The sequence below is a fragment of the Salvelinus sp. IW2-2015 genome, linkage group LG1, assembly GCF_002910315.2.
Source record: "Salvelinus sp. IW2-2015 linkage group LG1, ASM291031v2, whole genome shotgun sequence".
Taxonomy (NCBI): Eukaryota; Metazoa; Chordata; class Actinopteri; order Salmoniformes; family Salmonidae; genus Salvelinus; species Salvelinus sp. IW2-2015.
The window spans coordinates 21,932,620-21,951,128 of NC_036838.1; positions in this window are offsets into that span (position 1 = coordinate 21,932,620).

An 18,509-nucleotide genomic window follows, 5' to 3' on the forward strand; every position below is an offset into this window, starting at 1 on the left:
AGTAGATACTGTATCTCATGCATAGTATATGTAAAAAGAAAAAGAAAAGCCATATGCTAGCCTAGATACCAAGTGAATATGTTACAACAGCTTTAAACCACTGCACTGGACCCAACAAAGGTAAAATATTGGCCCCATGTAGGCTGCCCACATTGGACCAATGAGACTTTGCTCATTGGCTCCACACTAAGGGTGGCCCTCACTTCGCCTAAAATAAGCCCACCCTTTGGATCGGCTGCCCTTATTGGACCCATTTGTCCCAAATATGAACTTATGGTATTTTCCCTATGTGTATTTCCCAACATATGCCAATTTATCAGTTGTATATATTATTTAATAGGTATTTATTTATTACAATTTAACTCAATGCATACATTTTATTATTTTTGCCCCGGCGCATTTGTTATTGTTTTTGTTTTGTTTATGAAACATTTGCAAAATATTCTCTGATGTTCTATCGCTTGTGCAATGATGTGCAATGACTTCAATTGACATATCTTTGTATATTTCCATAAAAACGATGCCAGCTGATTCATGATATCGACTGGCTTAGAAACGCTGCCTGCCTGCCTGTCTGTCTGTCTCGTCCCGACTCCCGACACGTTCATTACTATGGGACAGCTGGAGATGGGAATTTGAATATTGAAACAATGTTGCAAATGTCGGAGAGAGACAGCAAGGTTTATACAAATCTCCACTGTTGAAAACAAAATGTTAGTCTAAAATAAATGTGAGATAATGTCGAGATGCTTTTTATAGTGGAGATCAAGTTTATAAATTGCTTGGCTGGGCTGATGAGAAAGTTGTTCTTATCATAGGCCCTGATATGGCTATGTCAAGATTTGCACATAATTCCCGTTGTATTATTTAATATTACTTTATATTAAGAAGAATACAATTTAACATATCTGAATAAAATAGAAAAACTATTTCCAAGGGAGTGCGCACATGCGGCTATTCTGTGTTGAGCAGTCCTCCAATAAGTGCTATATTGTTTCTTGCACAGGCTGCACACACTTCATCAGTCTCTCATTCACAATTTGACAACCACTTGTTAATATTCTCACCATCATATTATTCTCAATTTAATCTGGTCTATACATATACACTAGTACTGTATACAGTGGGGCAAAAAAGTATTTAGTCAGCCACCAATTGTGCAAGTTCTCCCACTTAAAAAGATGAGAGAGGCCTGTAATTTTCATCATAGGTACACTTCAACTATGACAGACAAAATGAGAAACAAAAATCCAGAAAATCACATTGTAGGATTTGTAATGAATTTATTTGCAAATTATGGTGGAAAATAAGTATTTGGTCAATAACAAAAGTTTATCTCAATACTTTGTTAAATACCCTTTGTTGGCAATGACAGAGGTCAAACGTTTTCTGTAAGTCTTCACAAGGTTTTCACACACTGTTGCTGGTATGTTGGCCCATTCCTCCATGCAGATCTCCTCTAGAGCAGTGATGTTTTGGGGCTGTTGCTGGGCAACACGGACTTTCAATTCCCTCCAAAGATTTTCTATGGGGTTGAGATCTGGAGACTGGCTAGGCCACTCCAGGACCTTGAAATGCTTCTTACGAAGCCACTCCTTCGTTTGCAGAAAAACAGCCCCAAAGCATGATGTTTCCATCCCCATGCTTCACAGTAGGTATGGTGTTCTTTGGATGCAACTCAGCATTCTTTGTCCTCCAAACACGACGAGTTGAGTTTTTACTAAAAAGTTATATTTTGGTTTCATCTGACCATATGACATTCTCCCAATCTTCTTCTGGATCATCCAAATGCTCTCTAGCAAACTTCACGGGCCTGGACATGTACTGGCTTAAGCAGGGGGACACGTCTGGCACTGCAGGATTTGAGTCCCTGGCGGCGTAGTTTGTTACTGATGGTAGGCTTTGTTACTTTGGTCCCAGCTCTCTGCAGGTCATTCACTAGGTCTTGCGTGAGATCTTGGTGGAGATCTAGGTGAGATCTTGCGTGGAGCCCCAGATTGAGGGAGATTATCAGTGGTCTTGTATGTCTTCCATTTCCTAATAATTGCTCCCACAGTTGATTTCTTCAAACCAAGCTGCTTACCTATTGCAGATTCAGTCTTCCCAGCCTGGTGCAGGTCTACAATTTTGTTTCTAGTGTCCTTTGACATAGTGGAGTTTGGAGTGTGACTGTTTGAGGTTGTGGACAGGTGTCTTTTATACTGATAACAAGTTCAAACAGGTGCCATTAATACAGGTAACGAGTGGAGGACAGAGGAGCCTCTTAAAGAAGAAGTTACAGGTCTGTGAGAGCCAGAAATCTTGCTTGTTTGTAGGTGACCAAATACTTATTTTCCACCATAATTTGCAAATAAAATCATGAAAAATCCTACAATGTGATTTTCGGATTTTTTTTTCTAATTTTGTCTGTCATAGTTGAAGTGTACCTATGATGAAAATTACAGGCCTCTCTCATCTTTTTAAGTGGGAGAACTTGCACAATTGTTGGCTGACTAAATACTTTTTTGCCCCACTGTATGTGTGGAATACGTTTTTATTTAGAATGGCCAACAAAAAAACATGTCATCCGTAGCCTGCACTCGAATAGTGAATAGGCTACACCAGGCTACACCAGTTGTAAAGTGGATTAATGTGCTTAATTTTAAGAATTGAGCAATAAATATAGCAACACAAGAAAGCTGGGATCCGCTTTTAATAGCGGCCATTCAAAATTCTGTTTTCACACACGATTGCACAATGACTGGTTTTATAAGAACAAATGTTTCACTAGGCTCTGTAGGCTATGGACTCTCCAACTCTGTTCCAGGGGTCCTAGGTATAGGCTACACTTAGAGTTATTAGGCCACTTTAGTTGTGATACAAACCTTATCAAAACATACAGTACCAGTCAAAAGTCTGGACACACAATCTCATTCAAGGATTCTTTTCACTTGTACTATTTTCTACATTGTAGAATAATAGTGAAGACAGTGAAAACTATGAAATAACACATATGGAATCATGTAGTAACCAAAAAAGTGTTAAACAAATCAAAATATATTTTGAGATTCTTCAAAGTAGCCACCCTTTGCCCTGATGACAGCTTTGCACACTCTTGGCATTCTCTCAACCAGCTTCATGATGTAGTCACCTGGAATGCATTTCAATTAACAGGTGTGCCTTGTTAAAATTTGTGGATTTTCTTTCCTTCTTAATGCGTTTGAGCCAATCTTTGTGTTGTGACAAGGTAGGGTGGTATACAGAAGATAGCCCTATTTGGTAAATTACCAAGTCCATATTATCGCAAGAACAGCTCAAAGTGTGGCTACTTTGAAGAATCTAAAATCTAATATTTTTAGGTTACTACATGATTCCATATGTGTTATTTCATAGTTTTGTTGTCTTCACTATTATTTTACAATGTAGAAAATAGTAAAAATAAAGAAAAACCCTGGAATGAGTAGGTGTGTCCAAACTTTTGACTGGTACTGTATATTTAAAGACAATGTTGCCACGTTAGCAGAGACTGCATTCATGGTAAACACTGCATATGTTGGCTCAATTGGAAATTACATTTACATTTTTACCACGCAATCTGTAATACTTCAGCGATACAGATTGAATAGAGGCCTTGAGCAGAGTTTTTTGGTGGTCTGAACATTGCATCTGTGCACAGTCCATCACTGTGCCAAGGGTCCCAGGATGCTTGAGGACTATTCATTTCTCCCTCTCTCCCTCCACCCCTCTCTCTCTTTATTGCTGTCTCTATCTTTCTCTCTTCTTCATCCCCTCTTTGGTTGAATTTGTATTTGATATATTACCGCCATTTACTAGCGTTTGTTCTATGCCCCTCACTTTCACATGATGAGAAGATACAACGTAAGTGTAGGTAAACAATAGCTCGTTAAACAACTTTATTGTGTGCAGAGTCTGTGGTCTAGTGACAGCACACCTGATTTAATACATACTTAATAGTAAGTATGACCCTGGCGAGAGGGGTTCGATACCTGTGTCCACTCTTTCTCCATCTCCCCCTCTACCATCTACATAAAAATGAACTTTTTCTTTTTACTTTAGCTACATTCTCATGAGTGAAAATTTCACTATCTGGACATTTTAATTCACCTAAACTTTAATGGGTATGCAGCCTCTGCAATGCATACAGTATGCATCCTATGGACTGGTTTTCCAGCATCCTCCTGAAATGTAAATCAGTCACGGAACATTATGTAGATTTTGATGCCTTTCCTATCTCTTTGTGCTTCCATTCTAAATCATCTCGAAAGAAATACACATGATTTAACTCCAAGCTCTCCACCAGGGCATCTCAAACAGGAACTGCAATGGATTGTCACGTTCTGACCTTAGTTCCTTTTTTATGTCTTTATTTTAGTTTGGTCAGGGCGTGAGTTGGGGTGGGCATTCTATGTTGTTTTTCTATGTTTTGTTCTGTTGTTAGATTTCTATGTGTTGGGCCTAGTATGGTTCTTAATCAGAGGCAGGTGTCAGTCGTTGTCTCTGATTGGGAGCCATATTTAGGTATCCTGTTTTTCATTGTGTGTTGTGGGTGATTGTTTCCTGTTGTAGTGTTTGTTTCACATTTCAGGACTGTTTCGGTTTTCGGTATTATTCACTTTGTTATTTTGTCATTTTCAGTGTTCAGTTTTAATAAATTAAAATGGACACTTACCTGCGTATTGGTCCGATCCTTGCTACTCCTCAGACGAAGAGGACGAGAACCGTTACATGGATGAATAATATACTCTCCTTGATCTTTCAATAATTGCACTAACAGTTACTAACGAGTGTAATATAACATACACAGTTGATATATAATAATTACTGTATAATCACCATGTGTGATATTATTGCACCATGTACACGTGTGTAGCAACATAGCGGAGAGATAGCCTGCACATCACACAACTGCGGGTTTTAACTTTTACCCCAGAGTTTTCAAGAAAAAAAGGGTCCGTTACCCACAAAAAGGGTATTTACTTAGCCACAGAACCAAACAATTATTGTAAGCCTTGTCTATAATATATTGCACTCGTTGAATGAAAGATTAGCACCCACAGAGAGAAAACAAATCTGATGTTGTATTTACTTGTAAACAAACTCTTTCTATACAGTTGTAAAAAAAAATGCTGCGTTGTGGTTTCAACTGTGGACTAGACCCCCACATTTAAACTGACTCAGCAGCTTAGGCAAGATTTACAGTGCCTTCATAACATACTCATACCCCTTGACTTATTCCACATTCCACAGCCTGAGTTCAAAATGGATTAAATATATTTTATAAGTATTCACACTCAGTACTTTGTAGAAGTACCTTTGGTGGCGCTCGATTACAGCTGTGTGTCTTTTTGGATTGTACAATATTTGCCCGTTATTCTTTTAAAAATCTTCTAGCTCTGTCAAGTTGATTGTTGACCATTGCTATTTTCATTGCAATTTTCAAGTATTGCCAAGCCGATTTAAATCAAAACTATAACTAGGCCACGCAGGAACATTCAATATCGTCTTGGTTATCAACTCTTAGGTTACTGTCCTGGTAGAAGGTGAATTTGTATCCCAGTGTCTGTTGGAAAGCAGACTGAACCAGGTTTTCCTCTAGGATTTTGCCTGTGCTTATTCCGTTTATCCCGTATTATTCGGTATTCCGTTTTTTAAAATCTTAAAATGGTTAAAATGCTTAAAATGCTGATGACAAGCATACCCATAAAATGATGCAGCCACCGCCATGCTTGAAAATATGAAGAGTGGTACTCAGTGATGTGTTGGATTTGCCCCAAACATGAACTTATTTAGGCTTGCCATTACAAAGGGGTTGAATACCTAATGACTCAAGACATTTCAGCTTTTCATTTTTAATTAATTTAAAAAATGTTCTACAAACAAAATTCCACTTTGACATCAGGCTGTAACACAACAAAATGGGGGGAAAGTAAAGGGTTTGTGAATACTTTCTGAAGGCACTGCATAAATTAGAAGCCTTGTTGTAATTTGTTACACACCCTGCACTAACCTAGGATCCATTTTTGTGCTCATTCTAAATACAAGGAACAAAAAACTGCACTTTTCGTTAAGGGCAGTTAGTTTATTTCTGCAACACAGCCACTAGAGTAAATTGCCACGATTGTAAACAAATTTCTGAAGTAATTGCAGACATGTAGCAAAATTAACACTTTCAAATAGAAGGCATGCTTTTTTTGTCCTACCAGGTCCATGAAGCTTCTAGCTAGTGTCTCCATTGAGTGTATCCCTCTGTCCGACTGTTGGATGTGGATGTCTATCAGGTCCTAGGCTCCTGTTTTGATTTATTTACTACATAATTGCAATTTGCTCTTTAGTGCCATATGTATAGTACCTGATAGAGCAGATCCAGAAGATCTGAGCACACATTTATGCGCCCGAGGACGGTCCATTTGCTTTGTGCTGTGACCTGAAACCCTTCAATCTCATTGGTGTAGTGCAGTCCCATTGCAAAATAATGTAATAGCTGGCAATGCAATCCAAGCACTGGGCGGCAGGCCCTGGCACCCGGAGCTGCTGCTGGCAGAGTAGCAGGTAACTGAACAGCTTGTTTAGAATAATGTTTTTTGAATGAGTAAAATGTACATACTTTTACCACACTTTTATGAACATAATTCATGAATTATATAAAAATGTGTTTTTACCAATCACAAGTGGACTAGCTTGCAACATAAGGATAGTGGGTTAGATTCCCAGGACCACCAGAAGGTAAAAAATGTATGCACACATTGTAAGCGGCTTTGGATCAAAGCTTCTGCTAGACGGCATTTTTATTATATTACCATATATTATAAACTGGGTGGTTCGAGCCCTGAACGCTGATTGTCTGAAAGTCATGGTGTATCAGACCCTATCACGGGTATAAAAAAAGAAATAAAAAAATACTGTTCTAATTACGTTGTTAAACAGTTTAATAGCAGTAAGGCACCTCAGGGGTTTGTGGTATATGGCCAATATACCACGGCTAAAGGCTGTTTCCGTGCATAAGAACAGCCCTTAGCTGTGGTATATTGGCCATATACAACACCCCCTCGGGCCTTATAGCTTAATTATATATTCATCAGACTTCAGCATCTATTTTTGGTGTTGTTAAAATGTTCTAATAATTTTGGAAAATGTATTTGTACCTTTTATTTATACAAGTACGTCAATTAAGAACAAATTCTTATTTACAATGACGACTTGTCAAACACATCAAAAAACATCAATTACACTACACTGTCATATCTATATATACATCAATTACACAATACATTAAAAGCAAACACGAAAAGCAAAACACAATCATATGAAACAAACACATTCTTCAGTAAAAAAAGCCCTCTAACATCCAGCTGAATTACCCAGCTGAGGCACCAAATCCACCAAATTTAAGGACGTTTGGAGATCATTCCACATGAGAGACACAAAAAAACTAAAAGCAGATTTACCTAACAAGGTGAAGATTGAAGGGATCACCAGGGTTAGCCATCCCTGAGTCCGGGTCTGGTAACTTATATATCTTATATATAAGTTAACTTATATACATATATATATATATAAGGTTAACAATGATGTAAGTTATGGCGGAAGTTTATGCAAGAGGGTTTTACAGACAACAAGAGCGCAACGCATTGATATACGAGACTTCAAGGAGGGCCAGCCTACTTTCTGATACAAAATGCAATGATGTGTACTGAATCTATCACCGTAACAAAGCGCAATGCACTATGATAAACTGCATCCAATGGCTTCAATATAGTGGCAGCTGCATTCATATAGACAATATCGCCATAGTCAATAACCGGAATGAATGTTGACTGAACGTTTTTTAACGGTAGACAGGACCTGTTCCTAAAGGAGAAGCCTATTTTAATTCTTAATTACTGAACCAACTCATTAACATGCTTTTTGAAGGATCGCTTTTCATCAATCAAGATGCCCAGATATTTATAGATGGTGACACAGTCAATGAGGGGACCATCCAAAGTACTTATGCATAAATCATCAGATATATATTTTTGTGATTAGGAAAATAACCTGTACTTGGTTTTTCCTGCATTAAATACCCATTTCAGTTCAACAAGGGCTTTCTGCTGGTCAATAAAGGCAGATTGAAGCTTTGACAGAGCCTGGTCACCTGTGGGGGCAATAGCATACACCACAGTGTCATCTGCATACAAGTGAAAGTTGCATAATTTTTTAACAGTTAAGCCAATATTGTTCATGTAAATAGTGAAAAGAACCAGACCAAGAAGCGATCTCTGTGGGAGACCCTTTGTTATGTCAAGAAAACCTGATTTCACACAATCAGTAAATACACACTGCATTCTGTCCTTTAAATCATTTTTAAACCAGCTACACACAGCCGGGTCTAGGCTAATTGATGAAAGTCCCTGAATAAATAAAGAATGATCCACAGTGCCAAAGGCTTTAGGCAGGTCAATAAAAAGGGCCGTACAGTGTTTCTTCTTATCCAAACAATTAAGAACATTATTTAAAGTTGCAATACGTCATTTCTTGGGCAACCTGACGAAATTCACCAGCCTGGTCTCATAGGCTAGACATAACATAGTATATATAAATCCAGTACACTCAAATTAGTATGATATGTTACCTTTGGTATGGTTACATAAGATAGATGGTTACTTAAGGCAAAAAACAAAAGTAGGGTTGGTCAGGGTGGATAGGTGGGCGTATAATGTGAACAACAAGCAAACAAATGTGAGTTAAAGATCGGTCATTCTCATTGAAAGCAAGTCTAAAAAGTGGTAGATCTTTTGTTTTTGTGTCTTTTACTTTCGGGTTTTGTAGACCAGCTTCAAACAGCTGAAAATACAATATTTTTGGTTATGGAAAATATATTTTACAGCGGTATAGATGGTACGATGATTCTCTACACTATACTTGCTTGTTTTGTCACATAAACTCAAATTAGGCAAACTATTAGAATTTTAGCAACCAGTAAATGGCGGAGCGATTTCTGTATAGTGCATCTTTAAACCAAAGAAGTAGCAAAGATTGTGCCATGACCTGGTCTGAAACCTGACTGGTGTACATTTAGAATACATTTCGTAGTTAAAAAGGGTTCTAGAATTTTTGCTAGGCAAGAGAGTTTGGAAATGGGGTGATAATTATTTAGATCACGCAGGTCACCACCTTTGTGAAGGGGGGGTATATGGGCTGCCTTCTAGACCCTGGGAATGGTACCAGAAATAATTGTAAGGTTAAATATGAGTTGAAGATTGTGCAATTAGAGTAGCAGAAGGCTGCAGCATGAAAGGATCATGCAAATCAGCCCCAGTGGATTTTTTTACATCGATCATTCGCAAGGCGTCTAGCACATCACAAGTAGAAAGTTGTTGAAATGAAAACAAAGATTCACTAGAAGTTGACAGAACTTCCATCGAGCCAACTAGAGGCTGGGAGAGGAGCCTTATGCATTATGTTACAATGCTGTTATTGCATCAAATGGTTGTTTTATGCAACAGAATGAGGAAGGGCCTCTGGGAGATTTAACACTGACAGAAGATTTACGATGTCTTTGGGTGATAAGCCTAACAAGACCGCATTCCATAGCATGAGTTAATGTTTCTGTTCTATAAGGTACCAGGCCTCTGGGAGATTTAACACTGACAGAAGATTGAGTTGAGTTCTCGTTGAGTTCTCAGTGGTCACCTCCAGGTGTGATTACAGACCAGCTCCATTACTGCAGTAGTTAAATAATAAAGTTGACTTGTTTTGAAGAAATTTAAAAGTCTCTCCTTTTGATTACGATAATTCCACGACAGCAGGCAGTCGACCGGCTGACCAGGGTCAATTAAACAATTGATTGAGGAAGTGCATCTATTTCTCAATTGTCTGAAAAGCTGCCAATCAGCTACGGAGTCCGTTTTTCTAGCATTGGCCCAGGCGTGATTTCTCATCATAACAAGATCTGAAAGTTCTATAGAGAACCACGTGAATTTGCTCAATTTTTTAATCTAAGGCATTTATAGGCTGTGTGTTTGTCTGCCAGAGAGATAAAAATAGATGAGAGCGATGCTAAAGATAATTCAGGGTCAGGCATGCAGCTGACAGAGGAAAAGTCAGAGTAATACACATCATGAAGAAACATTCTGGGGATATTTTGTTTACATTTCTCTTCATAATTATACGAGGATTAGTGTTAATCTGATTGGTATCTCTAATACATGCAATAAGACAGTGATCACTGAGATCATTAGCAAAGACACCACTGGACATTGTGGGGGCTATTTGTCAGAATTAGGTCAATCAGTGAGGAGTTTGCTGACATCTTTACATTATTCTGTGTAGGTTTTGCAATGACTTGAGTCAGGTTAAAGTCAAGACATGGTTACCTGGAGGTTTTGTCTAGTTCCCTGTTGGACCCGGGGCCATTTTTAGGACGTTCTCAGAACGTCAGTGGAATAATGTCTCACCGAAACCCTTAAGGGACCAAATGGAACGTTGCCGGATGTCCTCAGGACGTCCCTAGTTTGCTTGGTTTAGCCAAAGAAATCTCATCGCCTGAGCACTACAGTACGTTCTACCCAGGAATAAACTTTTTTTTTCGGTTATGCAAGCACTTAATTGGGGTCAAGGTGTACCACTTTCAAATGCATGAGATCAAACTGCTTTCATCTCATGTCCCCACTTGTAGTCAAGAGCCTGTCCAACTAATTCATTTTGAGTAATACTACGAGTAGAAAAGGGGTTTAGTTGAGCAGAACATTCCCCACAGCACACAGACGAGTGTGTAACCTGTCTTTAATACCACATTTGTCATATATTTGGTAATGTTGATGAACAGATCAATAAAAGAGAGAGGAAAGGACAGTATGTCTAAAAGGCAATTGATTGTATTGGAACCAGTGTGCATGTGTGCTGAGGAAGAGGCATGTGTTTTGAAGCAGTTTGCTAACTACAATTCCACGTCTATGTGAGGGTGACGTACTTCCTAGGTTCAACAAAGCTGCTGAAATGTCAGTGGTGCCAGATTTGTATTATTTCTCAGTTTATTAAATATATATTTTTCTTGACATGGGAAATGAATAGAAACGTGGAAATCAATGTTTTGCATCAGTCTTGACCATTAATTCCTCTCTTTACTTGATTTATGTCCCCACTTGTAAAGTACCGGTAGTTATTTGTTGAGGACATATTGACTGTGCTGTCTCCTTAAAGTGTACATTCCTTGGAGGGGATTTAACTTACAATGTTATCGCTCTCTCTCCAGGGTTCTAACTAACTGTAAGTCATCCCCAGCTAATCAGCTGTTCTGCTGACTCAAAGCAATGGTAGCTCAAAGGGAATTACAAACCCTTGTGGGACTAGCAAAAGCAACTTTTGAAGAATTAGCTTGTTTTGCATAGGCTCTGTTTTTTGGGGGGGGGTTAGTCTCTTGGGTGAAGCCTTCATAAGCCCTTTATAAGGCCTACATAATAGCTTCATAGATCATTTTAAGGCAAACGTCAAACAAATCACCACTCGCACATTTTTCTTTTCTTAGTCACTGTTTAATATGCACTGAATTATGAGTCATCTGTTGGCCCTGAACCAAGCTTAGCAGGATGTCTCTGTTTTCTCACTAGGGTCTCCAGTGCACAGATATATGAGTGATCCTGTAAACTCTGAGTCCAAATACAACCCAAAATACAAGCCATTCCAAAGTCTCATCTCAATCATTATTCATGACCATAGTAGGCTATACTCTATCCAGCCAGACTCAGGCCAGGATTCAAGCAAATCACAATATGCCGACAGACCACAATTGACTTTTAAAGGCAATTTCCCTGATGTGCGCTGACATCACATGCGTGGTGACCTCCTGGATGTTGGCTGAAACATGAGTCAAGTGCAGAGTGATGTCAGCACATTGCTATTTGTTTGAATCCTGGCCTCTGTTGTTTCGAAACAAGATTTATGTTTTACAGTCATTTGAATAACATGTTTCATTATGTCTTAACCCAATCAACTATACCCCAACAATTCTGAGCTCTGAGCTCCTTGAGAGAAAGCCATATCCCACTGGGCACAAGCTGGTTGAATCAACATTGTTTCAACGTCATTTGTCAACATATTGTGACATGGATTCTACTTGAAAATACATTGGATTTGCAAAAAGTCATCAACTGTTGTTTTGAGAGGGACATTTTTATCACAGGATTATGTCATCATGGTAACACATCTTCAACATAAACAAACCTTGTTTGAATTAATTCAAAATGAAAAGTTAAAATGTCTTGAGTCAATAAGTATGCAACCCCTTTGTTATGGCAAGCCTAAATAAGTTCAGGAGTAACAATTTGCTTAAAAAGTCACATTATAAGTTGCATGGACTCATCCTGCGTGCAATGATAGTGTTTACCATAATTTAAAAAAATCTACCTCATCTCTGTACCCTACACATATAATTATCTGTAAGGTCCCTCAGTCGAGCAGTGCATTTCAAACATAGATTCAACCACAAAGACCAGGAAGGTTTTTCAATGTTTCGCAAAGAAGGGCACCTATTGGTAGGTGGGTGAAAACAAATTTACATTGAATATCCCTTTGAGCATGGTGAAGTTATTAATTACACTTTGGATGGTGTGTCAATACACCCAGTCACTACATTTGTCACTGTCGGTGTGGGTGGACCATTTCAGTTTGTCCGTGATTTGTACGCCGAGAAACTTAAAACTTTCCACCCTCTCCACTACTGTCCCGTCAATGTAGATAGGGGGGTGCTCCCTCTGCTGTTTCCTGAAGTCCACGATCATCTCCTTTGTTTTGTTGACATTGAGGGTGAGGTTATTTTCCTGACACCACACTCGAGGGCCCTCACCTCCTCCCTGTAGGCCGTCTCGTCGTTGTTTGTAATCAAGCCTACCACTGTAGTGTCATCTGCAAACTTGATGATTGAGTTGGAGACGTGCATGGCCACGCAGTAGTGGGTGAACAGGGAGTACAGGAGAGGGCTGAGAACGCACCCTTGTGGGGACCCAGTGTTGGGATCAGCGAGGTGGAGATGTTGTTACCTACCTTCACCACCTGGGGGCGGCCCGCCAGGAAGTCCAGGACCCAGTTACTCAGGGCGGGATCGAGACCCAGGGTGACGAGTTTGGAGGGTACTATGGTGTTAAATGCTGAGCTGTAATCAATGAACAGCATTCTTACATATTCCTCTTGTCCAGATGGGTTAGGGCAGTGTGCAGTGTGATGGCGATTGCGTCGTCTGTGGACCTATTGGGGCGGTAAGCAAATTGGAGTGGTTCTAGGGTGTCAGGTAGGGTGGAGGTGATATGATCCTTGACTAGTCTCTCAAAGCACTTCATGATAACGGAAGTGAGTGCTACAGGGCGGTAGTCATTTAGCTCAGTTACCTTAGTTTTCTTGGGAAGAGGAACAATGGTGGTCCTCTTGAAGCATGTGGGAACAGCAGACTGGGATAAGGATTGATTGAATATGTCTGTAAACACACCAGCCAGCTGGTCTGCGCATGCTCTGAGGATGCGGCCGGGGATGCCGTCTGGGCCTGCAGCCTTGCGAGGGTTAACACCTTTAAATGTTTTACTCACGTTGGCTACAGTGAAGGAGAGCCCGCAGGTTTTGGTAGCGGGCCAGGTCAGTGACACTGTATTGTCCTCAAAGCGAGCAAAAAAGTTGTTTAGTCTGTCTGGGAGCAAGACATCGTGGTCCGCGACGGGACTGTTTTTTATTTTGTAGTCCGTGATTGACTGTAGACCCTGCCACATACCTCTCGTGTCTGTGCCGTTGAATTGCGACTCCACTTTGTCTCTATACTGACGCTTAGCTTGTTTGATTGCCTTGCGGAGGGAATAGCTACACTGTTTGTATTTGGTCATGTTTCCGGTCACCTTGCCCTGATTAAAAGCAGTGGTTCGCGCTTTCAGTTTTGAGCGAATGCTGCCATCAATCCACGGTTTCTGGTTGGGGAATGTTTTAATAGACGCTGTGGGTACAACATCACCGATGCACTTGCTAATAAACTGGCTCACCGAATCAGCGTATTTGTCAATGTTGTTGTTCGCCGCAATGCGGAACATATCCCAGTCCACGTGATCAAAGCAATCTTGAAGCGTGGATTCCGATTGGTCGGACCAGCGTTGAACAGACCTGAGTGCGGGAGCTTCCTGTTTTAGTGGAGGGGGGGAATATACACGATTGTGATTATGATCGAAGAGAATTCTCTTGGTAGATAATGCGGTCGGCATTTGATTGTGAGGAATTCTAAGCCAGGTGAACAAAAGGACTTGAGTTCCTGTATGTTGTTATGATCACACCACGTCTCGTTAATCATAAGGCATACACCCCCGCCCTTCTTCTTACCAGAGAGATGCTTGTTTCTGTCGGCGCAATGCGTGAAGAAACCAGGTAGCTGTACCGACTCAGATAGCGTGTCTCGAGTGAGCCATGTTTCCGTGAAACAAAGAACGTTACAGTCTCTCTGGAATGCTACCCTTGCTCGGATTTCGTCTACCTTGTTGTCAAGAGACTGGACATTGGCGAGTAGTATGCTCGGGAGCGGTGCGCGATGTTCCCGTCTACGAAGCCTGACCAGAAGACCGCTCCGTCTGCCCCTTCTACGGCGTTGTTGTTTTGGGTCGCCGGCTGGGATCCGATCCATTGTCCTGGGTGGTAGGCCAAACAGAGAATCCACTTCGGGAAAGTCGTATTCCTGGTCGTAATGTTGATGAGTTGACATTGCTCTTATATCCAATAGTTCCTCCCGACTGTATGTAATAAAACCTAAGATTTTCTGGGGTAACATTGTAAGAAATAACATATAAAAAAACGAAATACTGCATAGTTTCCTAGGAACGCGAAGCGTGGCGGCCATCTCTGTCGGCGCTGGAAGTAATCTCCAAACAGAGGACACTGATATAAATACACTGGGAATAATGGGGAAGATGGGCGACACCTGGAGGGGGGTGGAGACAAGCACAAAGACAGTTGAAACAGATCAGGGTGTGACAAAATCAGCTTTAATGCATTAGATAAGTGGAGCCACCGCATGGACCTCTCACATTGTTCATGCGAGAGAGCATGAGACCGCCCACCCCGGGGGAAGGGAATAGAGAACTGGCCACATAATCAATACGTTTGATCATTGGGTTGTCATATGCCTAGATGGGAGGCTAATGGGGACCAGTCTCTCCTGAAGTCCACTCCAGTGTTAAAAGATTACACCGTTTCTGAAACCACATTGAGACATTCAGCGGAGTTTCATCTAGCCATGCCTACAGAATTGACAAATGGGCTGCATACCATAGTACTCTTAGGAGTTTTTTTTATGATTGTTCAAAGGCAGTTTGTTTGGATCTAGGCCTAGAATGCAATAAAGAGGATTCAGGGGTATCGTTTGTAACCCAAGCATTCCCTGAATCTCTTCTTTGATTGCTGTCCAAAAGGTTAATATTGGTGCCTCATTACATTTAGGACACATGGGGAGTACAGTGGGTCATATTTAGATCTAGTAATTGGTGTAACATTTTGAATTGGATTTCATAGGATTTGTTAGAGCATGATATTTATTTGGCATTCAACAGAGCAGTTCGCCACACATCCCCCTCTAGATGCAGCTCAAAATCTTCATCCTGTACCAATCTGCTGCTAACAATTGATGCTTTTACATCTTGGAAGTTATCATTAATACCGCTAATAATATTCTTTCATGTAGCAGTGGCTCTCAAGAGTTTTTCAGCTTGATTAGTATTCAAGGCAGTTTTATATTCAGGTATAGAGTTTCAGCTTCTGAGCTGCAAATAGCGTAACAATTGAGACTGCTGGGATTTAAATTCAGTTTAGAGTGGTTGGACCGATATGGATAGGGCTAAATTGAAATGTTTCTTACAGAAGAAATATGAAAAGCATATGCATAACTATGGTAGCAATTGAAAGGGAACAGTTTGGAGAAAATTGGAAAATATTAAACCAAAGTTGAGTACACAACAGTTCACTTGACACAAGGTTGAATCCAAACATTGCACTTTAGATTTGATGTGCATTTTACGTTCACTGTACTTTTTGCCGCATTTGTTGATGACGAAATCTGAAAATACTCTGAATACATTCAGTAACGAGACTATTCCTGGAAAATTTGGGGTAGGTACACCATAAAGCTAAAACATTACAAGGTGGAAGGACTAACTGCTCTCTCCGTATTGTGTACAGTTCCTAAGCAATTTCAATGCACTTTCATGACTCAAAGAAAGTATTCAATTATAAGGTACTTTTGTTAGCTCTCCTAGTTGTGCCTTTGAGGAACTAGAGCACGTACACTTGTAGTTGTTTAGTTTGGAACACAACCCTGCATCCCCGCCATCACCCAACTACGGTGGTAGTTTACGCAATCCAAAAATGGTGCATTACAAATCGTAATCTGGGTCAGGTGGGCATCATTTGAAAGCTTGTTCCATTGTCAACATGACTAGCTAAGTTATAAAATACGATCATACAGTGTTAGGCTTTCACATGTGTAACGCTCGTCTTCCTCCTCTTCTGAGGAGGAATAGTAGGAAGGATCGGAGGACCAATGCGCAGCATGGTAAGTGTCCATATTTTAATAACGAAATAGAACACTGAACAAAAACAATAAAGTGAAACAAACGAAAACGAAACAGTCCCGTATGGTAAAACACAGACACAGGAACAATCACCCACAACCCACAATGACAAAACAGGCTACCTAAATATGGCTCCCAATCAGAGACAACGACTGACACCTGCCTCTGATTGAGAACCATATCAGGCCAAACACATAGAAACAGACAAACTAGACATACAACATAGAATGCCCACTCACATCACACCCTGACCAAACAAAACATAGAAACATACAAAGCAAACTATGGTCAGGGCGTGACAACATGGTAACTCAGAGAAACAGATTGTAATTTCTTTGCGCAAAGAAAGGAGTCATGAGTGCATTCAGGTCCATGTGCACCGGGGAATTTTCTTCACAATAAACAAACATAGGCTCATTCTGTTCAGAACAACTCAGGGTATGACGCCATCAAACATAGTGATCATAAATGTTGACACTGTATATGACATGAGTTTTATGATTTGGAAATGTGAAATCTACATTTGGACTCATGGTTGTTTGGCTTGCTTGTATGACATCAAAGCAGTATTTATTCTAATTGTCAACGTCTCATCTTTCAAAATACTTTAAGTAATCTTAATTTACAGCATTTCCCTCCCTTTGACAACAAAAAATGTATTGCTCATGTTCAGAACAGCTGTCAGTCAAAACCCATACAGTACAGTGAAGCGCAGAGCCAGAGCTCTGACGTCATGTAGAGCATGTTACTGTATAGCCACTTCGTTCCAATTTAGGCGCCTATTAGTGTCCAAATCTGCCATTTTCAACCCATATATGGGTACAGGTATAAAGGGCTAATATCCCATTATCAAAAAGATCATTCATCTTGTTGAATACCAGCATCATACTGTTGTGTCTTTACTATGGATTAAATTATATATGACATGCTGTTTTATCAAATCAATTGTCTGTAACTAATATTACCTGATTAAACTAATCATGTAAATGTAATTACCTAGGAAATCGGGGCACCATGGAAGAATGTTTATAGAGCTGCTGTCTTCCGAATAAACTCTTAAAGACCTGGTAATCTTTTATCTTTCCTTTATAAAAGGAAAATGCAAGAAATATATTTACTCTGAGCTGCGCTTCGATAGATTGGTCAAAGATGGAAGGCTGGGTTGCCCAGCAGAGATCTCCCTTGTCCTTTGAATAATATTTCTGGAAGGATACGTTGTAGTCTGTCATCATGTGGTAGAACGGATATGTTGTAGTACCGTGTCATTGTGTGGTAGAATGGATACGTTGTAGTACCCAGTCGTTCTGAGGAGATTGTTCGTCCTTTCCTAAACCACGCACGTTTACAGCTGGTGCTGACTCAACGTCTAGGATGTATCACTTCTTCGGTGAATAAGAGTTCAATGTTCATACCAAGTTGCCGTACTAAGCTCATGCTATATTCTGGCTGGTATAGTCGTATACCAGTATAGTTTAGTTTAGTTTAAATTCGCCCCTTTAAACATATTGACATCAGTCATCACGTCATCTGGAACACAATGTTAATTTTGTTAGGTTGTAGTCGTTCAACCATTTGCAACCAGAGCTTACGCTGGGGTTGGCTTAGTCTGCCGTGAATTGGGTCACGGGGCTCTTATAGAAATGTAGAAAAGGGGTTGGTTCATCATTTCCAACCAATGCCTATTCACGTGGGCGTGGCCACTGAGTGAGCATATTTTACTTATGAAAACAATTCTCTCATTTAAAAAACAAAAATTAAATTTAATCTTTTCACAAATAGTTTCATATTTAAACATTTAAATTGCACAACAATTCCATGTGAATCTGATAACTAGGATGTGTAGACTTTCCAAGATACAATTTATGTCGTCCTATCATCAGTAATAATGTCTCAGACGACAACTGATCTGACATCATATTTTTTAAGTACCAACGGATACTTTCA